At 42.7% G+C, this 12,949-nt stretch overlaps 1 long non-coding RNA gene across 5 annotated transcripts in view; it reads left to right on the forward strand.

The window, feature by feature from the left end:
• LOC122733575 overlaps window positions 1–12,949 on the forward strand; it is a 337,836-nt gene that overhangs the window by 222,558 nt on the left and 102,329 nt on the right. The window contains exons 6-8 of one of the 5 annotated variants that reach the window (XR_006353914.1): window positions 1,280–2,770; window positions 3,529–3,711; window positions 6,316–7,420. The exons of 1 other annotated variant lie outside the window; for it this stretch is intronic. This is a non-coding gene — a long non-coding RNA (uncharacterized LOC122733575). 3 more of the 5 variants (XR_006353915.1, XR_006353919.1, XR_006353921.1) reach the window with 3 other exon arrangements.

Here is a 12,949-nt window from a genome sequence, read left to right on the forward strand (position 1 = left end):
CCCTTTCCTTAAAAGGTAAGTAATTTGGTATGGATTATGCTAGTGTAGTCATGCAAAATGATTTCATATTCCTATTTTGCAGAATAGTAGAGCTTGTCTCTACTATCTGCTGCTTGTGTGAGCTTGGGGCAGTTATTAACCTAGTGTATCTGGCCCTGGGTTTCTTAATTTGTAAAATAAGAGGGTTGGACTATTTTTTTTTTCTTTTTGCTGGGCAAGGAGGGTTAAGTGACTTGCCCAGGGTCACACAGCTAGTAAGTGTTGTGGTAAAAATTATTTGTGGTAAAAATTATTGGAATTTAGCTGACTCATTTGGGAGGGGCCACACCTGGCCCACCCTGAAGTTATGTATGCTACTGAGGTCAGAAGGAGAACTCTCCATAGGCGGTTTTTGAAGGACCTCCCCTTTTGGGTGAGGGAAAGTAGTGGCTTCCAGAACACTCAGCTAGCACTTGCCTGCCTGCTCTCTCTCTTCTCAGTTTCCTGGTGATGTGAGAAAGCTAGCAGACTTTCCACGTATGGTGAGTGAACACAAAAAACCCTGCATTCCTTTGAATTAGCTTAATTGGAAACGATCTGGATATTGTATAGACTTAGGTTAGAGTTAGGAGGATTTATCTGTATTTCTTTTTCCCTATTTCCTTATCTTTGATTTTTTATTAATTTTACCTTTGTTGTTTAATTAATTCCCAAGCAATAAAATCTGATCCTTTTGTGGAAAAGAAGCTGTAAGGCCCCTTTCTTATTGGCCTGGGAGAAATATCTAAAAGGGCAGTTTGGAGGGGAGGGAACTTTGATCCTAGAGATCCCTCTCTATTTCCAGGACCCCAATATTTTGGCGAATCACCCAATTAACGCTCCATATATTAAATTCTGGTCCCAACAGTGTAAGGTGTCTGAGGTCAGATTTGAATGCAGGTCCTCCTGAATCCAGGGCTGGTGCTCTATCCACTGTGCCACCTAGCTGCCCCAACTATATTATTTCTAAAAGCCTTTCTACTTCTAGCATTGTCAAGCCACTCCATGCCTCCATTAGTGTATCCTCTGAATTCCTGTCGTTTTGTGGTGATTTCTAACAGAGAGTTCTCTCCCAACTCATTTTTGTAATCAAAGAAAGGGATTTCATTTGATGGTTTGTTCTTCCCTTACCTTTCACTGATACTGGACACAGTGATCCCTTTAATGGATATGTTATGGCACTTTGAGGTTTATGAATTATTTATGCTTGCTTCATTTAATTTGCTCCACACACCAATCATGCAATTTCCTTCCTTTTTAGAAGAGAAAAAGCAAGGGATCAAAAGGAGAATGCAAACCCAGTTCTTTCCTGATTTGAGACCCATGCACTTTACACATTATGCCCTTAATTCATGTGAATGTAAAGAGCATGTAAAGAAGAGCATAACTGATGATAGCCTGGCATAATGTTTGCAAAGGGGCCAAGTATATTTTTCCCAGCAGAATGGACATTTTTCCATGAAAACAAGAGTGCAAATTAACACTGATTGAAAACCACTGAGATTTGCCACAGTACTTTTTTTTTTTGTGAGGCAATTGGTGTTAAGTGACTTGCCTAGGGTCATACAGCTAGTAAGTGTTAAGTGTCTGAGGCCAGATTTGAATTCAGATACTCCTGACTCCAGGGGCGGTGCCCTATCCACTGCACCACCTAGCTGCCCTGGCATAGTTCTTTCTGCTGAGAAGAGGATTGACATTCATTCCTTAAATTGACTCTGTTTGATGTGGACAGACTATTCATAGGTTTCCTCTCAGGATTTCCCCCAAGACTTTGAGTTTCCCACTGAACAACCCGTGGCCCAAGTTTTCACTGAGGCTCTGAGTTTTGAAGAAGGGAGTCAACAAGCCAATATATCAGTTTCTCTTAGCATCCCCAGATGAATGAGCCTCCTGTTTGCCTTAAATAAGGCCAATCATTTTATGTTCAGATTTCTTTGTAAATTAGTCTGAGGACATTGAAAGACACACTGGTTGAAAACTTGATAGCCTTTATAATGACCACAACAGATGATGGCTTTAGTATCTTCTCCAAATATCCAGCTGCTTATAGTGGCTTAGAGCCATGTATGTTTGAGCTTTTCAACCTAGAAGGGAAAAATGGGCTCCTTAGAATTGAAATATTGCAAAGAATTTCTATTTAATAATGCCTTTCATCAGTGTGGCCATGGAAAAACACATTTTTCAACACACAGTTGCTTTAGGAAGAAAAAGTATGAAAGCAGCTCACATCACTGGACAAATATCCTCATTCTCAGTTAAACAAACATTGGAACACTTTGGCAGAAAAGCCCTTTTTGCCAAAGAAAATGATATAGATGTATGACTGATCAGTTGAGCTGGATTTTAACAGGAGCCAAAGGAACCCTTCAAACGAGCACTCTGAAAAGGACATTTTTTTCATGCAGGTCCCTGTGGAATGACATGATGCTGTAATAGTTGCACTGAACTCATATGCCTCCCAGAGGGCCAAAATTACAGCCAGGACCCTGACAGAACATCGGGTCCACTCTGTGGGAGGTTTGAAAGCATTCTGTAAACTTTAAGGCACTATATAAAATCATATGATACTTAAGGATTTGAGTTAGGTGGGAACACATGGGGAAAAGTTGCAGAGTCGAAATCTAGGCCTGGTGTCAGGAAAAACAAAATGTTCTAACAATGAGAGCTGCCTAAGGTGAGATGGGCTCCCATGAAGTGATGCTGTGACCTTCCTTGCTGTTCTTCAATCTGAGGCTGCATGACCACATCTCAGGTATGTTATAATGGAAATTCCTTTTAGGGGGTGGGTTGAACATGATGGCTTCTTATGTCCCTCCCAGTTCTCCCACTGTGTCATTCTTTGGTAAAGAGAGTTCTAGAACTGACTCTGACACTTAGCACCTGTGTGCCCAAGGACAATTGACTTCTCTCTCTGAGCCAGTTTCCCCATCTGCCCTGTGTGGTTGTCTGAAAAAGTTAATGTTGGAGACAGTAAGGTCCACAAACCTTCTACTACCCATATGCCCAGCACAGGTGAAGTCTTGTTGCCACAGGGCATTGTTGACACCACTCTCCCATGCCCACTCCTCATGTGAATACTTGGGTTCTCAGAGCTGCTAAGGGATCAATGACATGTCCAGGATACCACTCCTCATGAAGTCATGCAGAGGAGTCAGACTGTTGTCCAAACCACTGGCCCTGCTCTCCCTCGCACTATCCTCTCTCAGCCTTTCCCAGCCATCTTCCTATCTCCTAGTTATCCCTTGGAACCTTCTTGTAAACCTGACCCTATCCACCATAAATTCTCAATCCCTTTCACCTGCTTTGATAATTCTACTGTCATCTACTGGTTTGATGTTTTAACTATCTTGTCCTGCAGACATCATTATTCTCAGCTTTAGCAGTCTTCCATCACTATAGTTTTCTCCAGGCTCCATCAAAGGAAGAGACAATTTGTAGAAAATGAATAATTCTGATTATTTATATATGCACCTGTTTGTGGGTGTAATTTGAGTTTTTCCATCTGTACAGGCCCTGATACAAAGTGGGGTAAGGTTGTCATCCAAGGGATGACTTGAGAGCTCCCCTGAGGGGACAGGGGCTCCCTGGCTCAGACCTTGGCAGCCCAACTCCCTGGCTCCATAAAATTCTTGAAGAAGAGATCAGCAATATGAGACAAGGGCCCCCAGAGACACTCTGCCTCAGCCTGTCCAGGTAAGAAGGCCAATGCTCCAGAGCCATTTTTTGCATGAAGACTTCCCAAGGTGTCATAGATTGATAGATAAAGGGATCAGAAAAAAGATAAAGGGAGCAAGTGAACATTTCTTAGGTGCTTACAATGTGCCAAGCACGGTGCTAAACATAGGCATGGGGGTTATCCCACAGGAGGGGGTGGGCAAGGCAGAAATCAAGGAGAGAGAATAGAAGAATATGAGAGTGAATCCAGGTAGGTATGAGGTGAATCACTGCTTGAGACATGAGAGGCCATCACAGACAACCTCATTTTTTACAGATTTGGAAAAGGAGCCTCAAATAAGTCCAATGACTTTCAGAGGGACACATAGTTAGCAGGTATCTGAGGGAGGGTTACACTCAGGTATTCCTGACTCTACTTTCACTGTTGTATCCACTGCATAGCTGGGCTAACTCTTCATTCTCCCATCACCTACCATATCCTATCAGTTATTAAATCCTAGCATTTCAGCCCCTTATTTCTGGAGTGTGTGCCCCCTTGTCACTCCCACTACCACCATTATTACTTCAAGACGTTCTCTCTAGCATCCCTTCTTTCACTTATCTTCAATCTCTCTCCATGGGTTGGTTCCCACATGCTTACAAACATGTCCACGTCTTCCCTATCCTCTTTTCTTTTTGGTGAGGCAGGTTGGGGTTAAGTGACTAGCCTAGGTGTCACACAGCTAGTTAAGTGTCAAGTGTCTGAATCCGGATTTGAACTCAGGTCCTCCTGAATCCAGGGCCAGTGCTTCATCCACTGCACCACCTAGCTGCCCCTCCCCATCCTCTTGACCTACTCCTCTCCACTGGCTCTCATCCTCTCTTCCCTTTTGTTGCTAAACTCTCCTGGTTCTTCTTCTACTCTCTGACTGCTCCTTCTTAGTCTCCTTTGCTGGATTTCCATCCAGGACACATCAGCTCACTGTAGGTGTCCTCCATAACTCCATCTTATACTTGCCTCTTCTCCCTCTGTACTTGGTGATCTCAGTTCCCCTCTGTGTGGTTGTCTTCCCTATATCATGATTCTCCCCTCTAGTTATTCTGTCCTAACCTCTCTACTGACCTCAAGGCTCAGACCTCCCACTGCCTATTGTACATCTTGAACTGAATGTCCCATAGAAGCCTCCAACTGAACATGTCCCCATGTGAACTCATCTTCTTCCCCCTGAAGTCTCCCCTTTTCTGACTTTCCTGATTTCTGGTGACAGCAGCACCATCCTCCCAATCACTCAAGCACACTCCACTTGGATGATATCCTTGACACCATTCTCTCTCTCTCTCTCTCTCTTTCTATCTTTCTTCCTTCCTTCCTTCCTTCCTTCCTTCCTTCCTTCCTTCCTTCCTTCCTTCCTTCCTTCCTTCCTTCCTTCCTTCCTTCCTTTCTTTCTTTCTTTCTTTCTTTCTTTCTTTCTTTCTTTCTTTCTTTCTTTCTTTCTTTCTTTTTGGTGAGGCAATTGGGGTTAAGTGACTTGTCCAAGGTCACACAGTCAGTAAGTGTCAAGTGTCTGAGGCTGGATTTGAACTGAGGTCCTTCTGACTCCAGGGCCAGTACTCTATTCACTGCACCACCTAGCTGCCCCTCCATAATCTTTCTTATCCCCCCCATACATAATCTGTTGCCAGGGTCTCATGATTCTGCATTTGTCACATTTCTTGCATACACCTCTTCTCCTCTGTCTCTGTCATTACCTGAGTTCTAGCCCTCATCTCATTAGGCAGGGATTATTAAATTGGCCTTCCCAGAGGTCTCCTGGCCAGGCACTCCCCACTTCATCCAGCTGTCGAGATGGTATTCCTAAAACTCAGGCGGTACCCAAGCTCATTCCTCCTGTCACTAAACTCCCATATTTCCCTTTCACCTATATGATCTCTTTTTTTTCTAGCTTCAAAGTATCTCATTGCCTGTCTCTCCTCCACCTTTCCAGTTTTCTATGCTTTCTTCCCATGCCTTTCTTATACATTTTTGATCCAGGGGCTCTAGCCTCCTTGCTGTTCTTCACACAAGGTGCTCCGACTCTGGGCACTTCCACTGGCTGTGCAAGTCACTGCCCAGCCTGCACTCCATATTCCTTTTCATACTCAGTGGGTTAGGCTGTAACTATCTGCACATCAAATAGGATATTCGTTTGTGACCTTGGCATTCAGATTCATCCCGAAATCACCATGTGGAATGTACTCTCCCCATGTCTCTGCTTCTCAAAACCTAACTTCAAGGCTCTCAGTTCAATTGACATCTTCTGGAAAGCCTTCCCTGGACCTCCTTAGATGTCTATGTAATCTAATGCCTCAGTGTTCCTTTCATATATTGATCTGGATACTACATGCATGATCCCCTTGGTAGAATGCAATGGAACTACCGTGAGGGCAGGAATCCTATCTGCAGCCCCTGGAACAATGTCCTGAGGAATCTTCACGTTTATTGGAATGAATCAACTTAAGGCTTGACCTGTGCCTAACAAATTCCTGTCCCCAGTAGATCTCAGTGCACAAATAGTAATGCACAAATAGTGTTTGGTTTTTACCAAATGTGCAATAAATGCCCGCTCAATTCTAAGTTACTTCTCATTTGTGATTTCTTACCAGGGACCCATTTTGGCAAGGTGCCCAGACCAGCCAATCTTCATTCCCATCTTGCTTCTGGTTTCCAGACCTCCACACCATTCCTCAGCTGCAGGCTCACCCTGAAAAATCCCTCAGCACCTTGAACTCACCCTGGCCAACCTGCAATCTACTCCTTGCACCTGAATTGCTTACGCCTAAAGTGGTAGCAGTAACAGGTTTTCTGTTAGTATGTTCATGGTCTCTGGGGTAATTCGGTACCCTGCTACTTTCTGGAGGTGTTCTTGGCAGGAGAAGAATTGTATTAGGATTGGGTGCCCCTGCTATGGAAGAATACCCACAGTCTTCTTCACTGGACATATCACACCTGGTGATCAAAGCTGATCAGAAAGCCTTTCTGGATCTTTTTTTTTTTTTTTTTGTGAGACAATTGGGGTTAAGTGACTTGCCCAGGGTCACACAGCTAGTAAGTGTCAATTGTCTGGGGCCAGATTTGAACTCAGGTACTCCTGACTCCAGGGCCAGTGTTCTATCCACTGTGCCACCTAGCTGACCCTGTTCAGAAAGCCTTTCTACTACCAGTGGACAGTCTCCTCTGAAAATGCTTTGCTGAGAGATGCTTGTATCTGCTCTCACCACCTGCTCATTAAAAAGTCCTCCTCACTCTCCTTTGGAGAATAGGTGGTTGCTAATAGTTCCCAGTCAAGATTGGCCCCCTCCATTCTCTGGGGCTATTTTCTAAAGGGGAAAGCTGCCTAATTTATCAATAACTGGGTATGGGTCAGTTTTCCATGGGCCACCTAACTTGGGAGTCCTTTGAATGCCAAGGTTTCTCAACAGAACTTTATCTCCTGGTTAAAAGCTTTGACACTCACAGCTCTTCTGAGATGAAGCCTTGGCTTGCTGGTATGTGCCTTTCACTTGCCTCACCTATAAAATGCACCCAGTGTTAGTACTGACCTCATCTCCTTGATCTAAGGTACAAAAAGTCAATTAGTATGCATGCTTCTCCCTCAAACTTGAACAGTCACAGTCCAATGCCTGCAGATTCATTCATATCGGAATTACTTGCGTGTGCTAGAAATTACACATATTGACTTGACTGGATGTTTTCTTTAAGTCTCACACTTCCCAGTTTTCATCGTGGTTGTTTGAATTAGGCGCTTCAGGAGGCTGAGGCTAAATAGAAGACAATCCAATGTGGAACTGCTGATGTGGAGCATCCATCTCCTCCCCAAACAACGCTCAGACTTCTCCAGAGACTTCCTGAGGAAAAGAGTCTCCCTCTCTCTCTCTCTCTCTCTCTCTCTCTCTCTCTCTCTCACACACACACACACACACACACACACACACACACAGACTTATTGTGCTGCAAGCCAGGCATCTGGCCACATTGGAAAGAAAATAAACCCACAGCTAGCAAAACAAGGAGGAGCAAGAAAAAACAAGGTTTGTTGGAGTGACAGACTCATGGGACACATTGGCCTTGTAGTCAAGACACCACTGCTTCTGCAAGAGCAACAGCCAGGGAAGGGAGTAGTCATGTTTAGGGTATGGAAATCCAAGGTCACCTGTGGAGGGGGAAAGATCATTGTCTTGTAGCTCCTTGTTTTAGCTGATGCTTCTCCTTATTGCTGAGACTGCCAGCCCCAAGGTATGGCAGAGGAGACCCAATCAGGAGGCTGTTCCCATGGATGAGGTAAGAGTGTGGAAAGCCATACTCTTCTGTGAGTAGAGAGAAAGGGATGCATGGGATGAATATTAAACAAGGAGAAATAGCAAGATTTGGCAGTTGGGTGAGGGAGATGGATCTGTTGAGGATCACTCTGAGGTTATGAATTGAGTGCTTGGAAGAATATAGCTAGAAGTTAGTTTCCAAAGGAACAAATCCAAACTATCAACAGCCATATGAAAAATGCAGCCAAAATTAGAATGAAAGCCAGAAATGGGAAACTTTTGAACAGCAAGCTTCTCATATAAAGAATTTACTTCTCATATATATATATATATATATATATATATATGTATATGAAACTGAACTAAATTTATAAACACAAGAGCTTTTCCCCCAATTGTTAAATCATCAAAGATATGAACAGGCAGTTTTCAGAGAATGTAATCAAAGCCACAATAGTCATATGAAAATATGCTCTAAATCACTAGTCATTAGAGAAATGCAAATTAAAACAACTCGGAGATGCTAGCTCATACCTATCAGTTTGGCTAATATGAGAGAAAGGAAGAAATGGCAAATGTTGAGAGGGGATGTGGGAAAAGTTATAATCTAATGCACTCCTGGTGGAGCTCTAAACTGATCCCACCATTTTGGAGAGCAATTTGGACCTATGCCTAAAGGACTAGAAAAGCATGGATGACCTTTGACCTGGCAATACCACTACTAGGTCTGTATCCCAAACAGATAAAAAACAAAATGGAAAAGGACACCTACATACATAGATATACAGCTCTTGTAGTAGTGGAAAAGAATTAGAAATTGAGGAGATGCCCCTCAGTTGGAGAACAGCTGAACAAGTTGTGGTATATGATTATCATGCAATGCTATTGTACTATAAGAAATGATGAGCAGGATGCATTCAGGAAAACCTGCAAGGGCTTACATAAACTGATGCAAAGAGAAATGAGCAGAACCAGGATAACACTCTACACAGTAACAGAAATGTTGTACAATGCTCAACTGTGAATGACTTTGCTATTCTCTGCAATACAATGATCCAACACAACTCCAAAGAACTTATGGCTGAAAAATGCTATCTGTCTCCAGAGAAAGCATTAGTAGAGTTAAAATGGCGATCAAAGCATACCTTAAAACTTTCTTTATTTTTCCTTGTGTATGTGTGTGTGTGTGTGTGTTTCTGTGTGTGTTCTTTTGCTGCATGGCTAATATGGAAATAACTTTTGCAAAACTGAATATGTATAACCTTTCTCAAAGGTTTTTCAATGAAGAAGGATGAGAAGAAATGAGAGAGTTTGCGACTCAAAATTTTTTAAAAGTGAATGTTAGAAATTTTTTTATCTACAAATGTACAAAACAAAATATATTAAAATTAATGTTAAAATGTTGAAAATTTAAGTGTGAATTATGTAATGGAATAAATAAAACTATGTTAAAGCCAAAAACAAATGTGAGCTCTTTCAGCACAGGGACAGCTTTTGTTTTCTTTTTCCTTGCTTCATATCCCAGGCCCACAGCAAGTGCTTGAAAAATGTGACAGACCAACAAGAGAAATGACAAATGTTTTAAGAGCTCCAAGAAATCAGGCACATTAGTGCACTAGTGATCAAGCTATCAATTGGTACAGCCATTCTGGAAAGCAAGTTGGAAGTAAGCCCCTGGTTTCACTCAACTTTGTCTACATTTCTTCTCAATGATACCAGTACCCGGCTTATACAAAGAGATCACAGCAAGAAGAACACGACACACAGGTATAAAAATATTTATATCGGCTTTTTGAAGCAACCCCCCCTTAGAAATTTGGGGATGCTGTCTTTAGAGAATGGCCAAACAAATCATGGTAAACCAATGGGATGGATATGTTCCATTAGATATGCCAAGAGGGGGTGGTTCAGAGAAACCTGGGAATACTTGTATGAATCAATGCAAAGCGAAGTGAGCAGAACCAGGACAATTTATACAGTAACAACTTTGTACAGTCAAACAACTGTGAAAGATTTAAGATCTCTAATCAAGTCTACCCACTTCTTGTCAAAGAGGTAATGAATTCAGTGTGTAGATCTAGTTTTGGATATGGTCAATTTGTTTTTCTTGACTATGCATACATATTCCAAGGGTTGTGTTTTTTTTTTCTTTTTCTTTTTCGGTGCCCAGTGGAGGTGTGAGGGAGAGAAAATTAATGCTTGTTAATGTTAAAAGAAAGACTTGCTAAAACATGGGTTCTCATCAAAGAAATGATCAAATTGAGAGGGGAGATGGATTTCAGGGAACTATGATGTCCAGTAGGTGTTCTTGCCTAGTTACTTTTAGGCTTTGAGTTATCCTGTTATCCAGATATTCACAAGAATGGAAAGGGACACTGGGACTTGGCTGGTACTCTCTTTCAGGATCTGGGCCTGTATTAATCTGGTAACCAACTGGTGATTGGGACAAGGCCCCCATGAATCAAATGATGATCTCACTGGGGACCTGGCACTCAGTAAATATTCTGCCGTGGGGTAGGGTACCAGGTCCAGCTTTCCCTTGGTGGTCTCAATGAGGTCCTGCATCCCAATGGATGATCTCCACTCGAGCCTGGCATTTGATTGGTGGTTTTCATGAGGGTCAGGTCCATAAAGCAACATCTCAGTAGAATAAAGGGACTTAATTTTAGGTCTTTTTATGTGAATGTAACTATCCATGGCAACCATCATCTCTGCCTTGGAGTTCAACAACCACTGGGATTATGATAGAGAGGAAGAGGCACTGATTGGATTTGGTCTTTCAATTTCCAATTTTCTCACTTCAACAAATGTAGATATAGGTCCCTCTAAGACTATGATGTATGTAATATCAACAGGTGAATTTGTCTTTTTGGAACCTGAGTACTTATTGTGAGGGTTCTATTTTGTCATGAATATAGCCTGTTAAATTGAATTTCCTAAAAGGTTTTCAAAATCGGTCTGCTAAAACCAATTAAATAGGTTAGAAATCCTAGGTGGGAGCTGTATTTTGTCCCTTTTCAGTGCTCTAAGATGGGGGTTTGTGAAAACCTGTTCCCTTGAAGACACATTCTTCCTTCATCCAATTCCCTGAAATAAGGAACAACAAAGAAGAGGTTGGAATCCCTAAAAGGGGTGGTTTTTGCCACCTGGACAGACTTCAGAACTGACCAGTACAGTGACCAATTAACATGTAATCTACCCTGTGACAAAAAGGCGATAGACTCAAGATGCAGAATAAGCCATAAAGTTTTCAGTTTCAGGGAAATGATGAGTTCAGACTGCTCCATTCATCTTCCTAGACCCCAGTTTTCATCCCATTCCCAAATGATGGGTATCCCCTTTGTTTCCAGGTCTTAGCTCCCACAGAGATCATCACCTCTATATTCTGGAATCCTGGGATGGAGTGATTTGTGACTTTTCTCCTTCAAGCTCCTAACTACAACCCAAACCCTTTGAAAGTCCCATTGATCCTTTCTGCTCTTTAGTTCTCCTCCATTCCTTGGCTTCCTAGCCCTTCTGCCCTTGCATTCCTCTAGGCCTACACCTAGCAATACCTCTGCAATGATCCTGAGGACCACACTGCTCTCCCACATCCCCTCAGGCCCTTACCCCATTTTGCTTTCAAAGTTAAGATCACAGTTAAAGTCGGAGGCAGTATGGTCCACAGAGCCCTGATTAACCATGTGCCCAGCATGGTGAAGTGTTGTTGTGACCGGGCATTCTTGATACCACTCCCATGCCCAGTCATTGTGTGGGTACTTGGCTTTTCCCAGATCTGCTAAGGGCTCAGTGTCATGGCCAGAATACCACTCCTTATGGAGTTGGAGTCATGTAGAGGAGTCAGACTGTTGTCCAAACCACAGGCCCTGACCTCCCTCATACTTTCCTCCATCAGCTTTTCCCAGCCACCTTCCTATCTCCTAAATTAGTTTTCCCTTGACCCAGGCAACCTTCTTGTAAAACTGACCCTAGCCACCATAAATTCTCAATTCCTTCTGAAGTGTTACTTACTTTGGTGATTTGGCCAGCAGCATCTGCTGCTTTGATCTTTGTAGTGCTGTATCCACTGCATAGCTGGGCTGCCTCTTCATTCGCCATGATCTTCCATATATAATCAGTTATGAAATCCTGGCACTTCAGCCCCATTATTAACTCGGCAAAGTGTGTTTCCCTTTTACCCACAGTACCACCACAATTACTTCAAGCTGTTCTCCTCAACTAGAATATCATAAGGTTGTAATCTTATTTTAGTCTTGGATCACTGCAGCCACATAGTACCTCCAAACCTACACTTGTGTTGTTGAGCAAAGCTGGAGAAATTCATAAAACCATGCTGTCTATCCTACAAGTTTTTGTGCCAGGACTTCAACTGAGTCCTCACTCCTGCATGGCAATCCTTTTACATCTCCCTAATTAATTATCCACTAACCTACTCATCACACAAGTTGTTCCAAAGCTCTTTATCCCTCCTGACATGTCCCAAGACTCCCATTTTTTCACCCTCTCTTATGAGAACATTGCTTCATATAAGAAAGAAGAAAATGGAATCCATTCACCAAGAGGTCCCCCTTTTCTCCATTCCATCCTGTCATCATCTCCTATTGATTGCCCCCTCTAGCATCCTTTCTCTCACTCATCTCCATTCTCTCCCTATCTATGGCTTGGTTCCCACACTGCCTATAAACATTTCTATGTCTCCCCATGCCCTGGAAATCATCCCTTGACTTCCTGTAGTCTCTTTGTCCTACAGATAAGATTACTCTCAACTTCAGCAGTTTTCCATCTCTATAGTTGTATATATGATGTGGTGGTTGTGTCCTACTGAGAAGAGACCATTACTCCTTTCCTCACATTGTGTAAATGCAAGAAAGGCATTCAGGATGGCACATAGGTTGAAAGCCTGGTTGCCTGGGGAAGTTGGTGTTGTCCACAATAGGAATACTGGATTTTGAAAGTAGGAAAGTTGGGGGTGAGCGACTTC

The sequence above is a fragment of the Dromiciops gliroides genome, chromosome X, assembly GCF_019393635.1.
Source record: "Dromiciops gliroides isolate mDroGli1 chromosome X, mDroGli1.pri, whole genome shotgun sequence".
Lineage (NCBI taxonomy): Eukaryota > Metazoa > Chordata > Mammalia > Microbiotheria > Microbiotheriidae > Dromiciops > Dromiciops gliroides.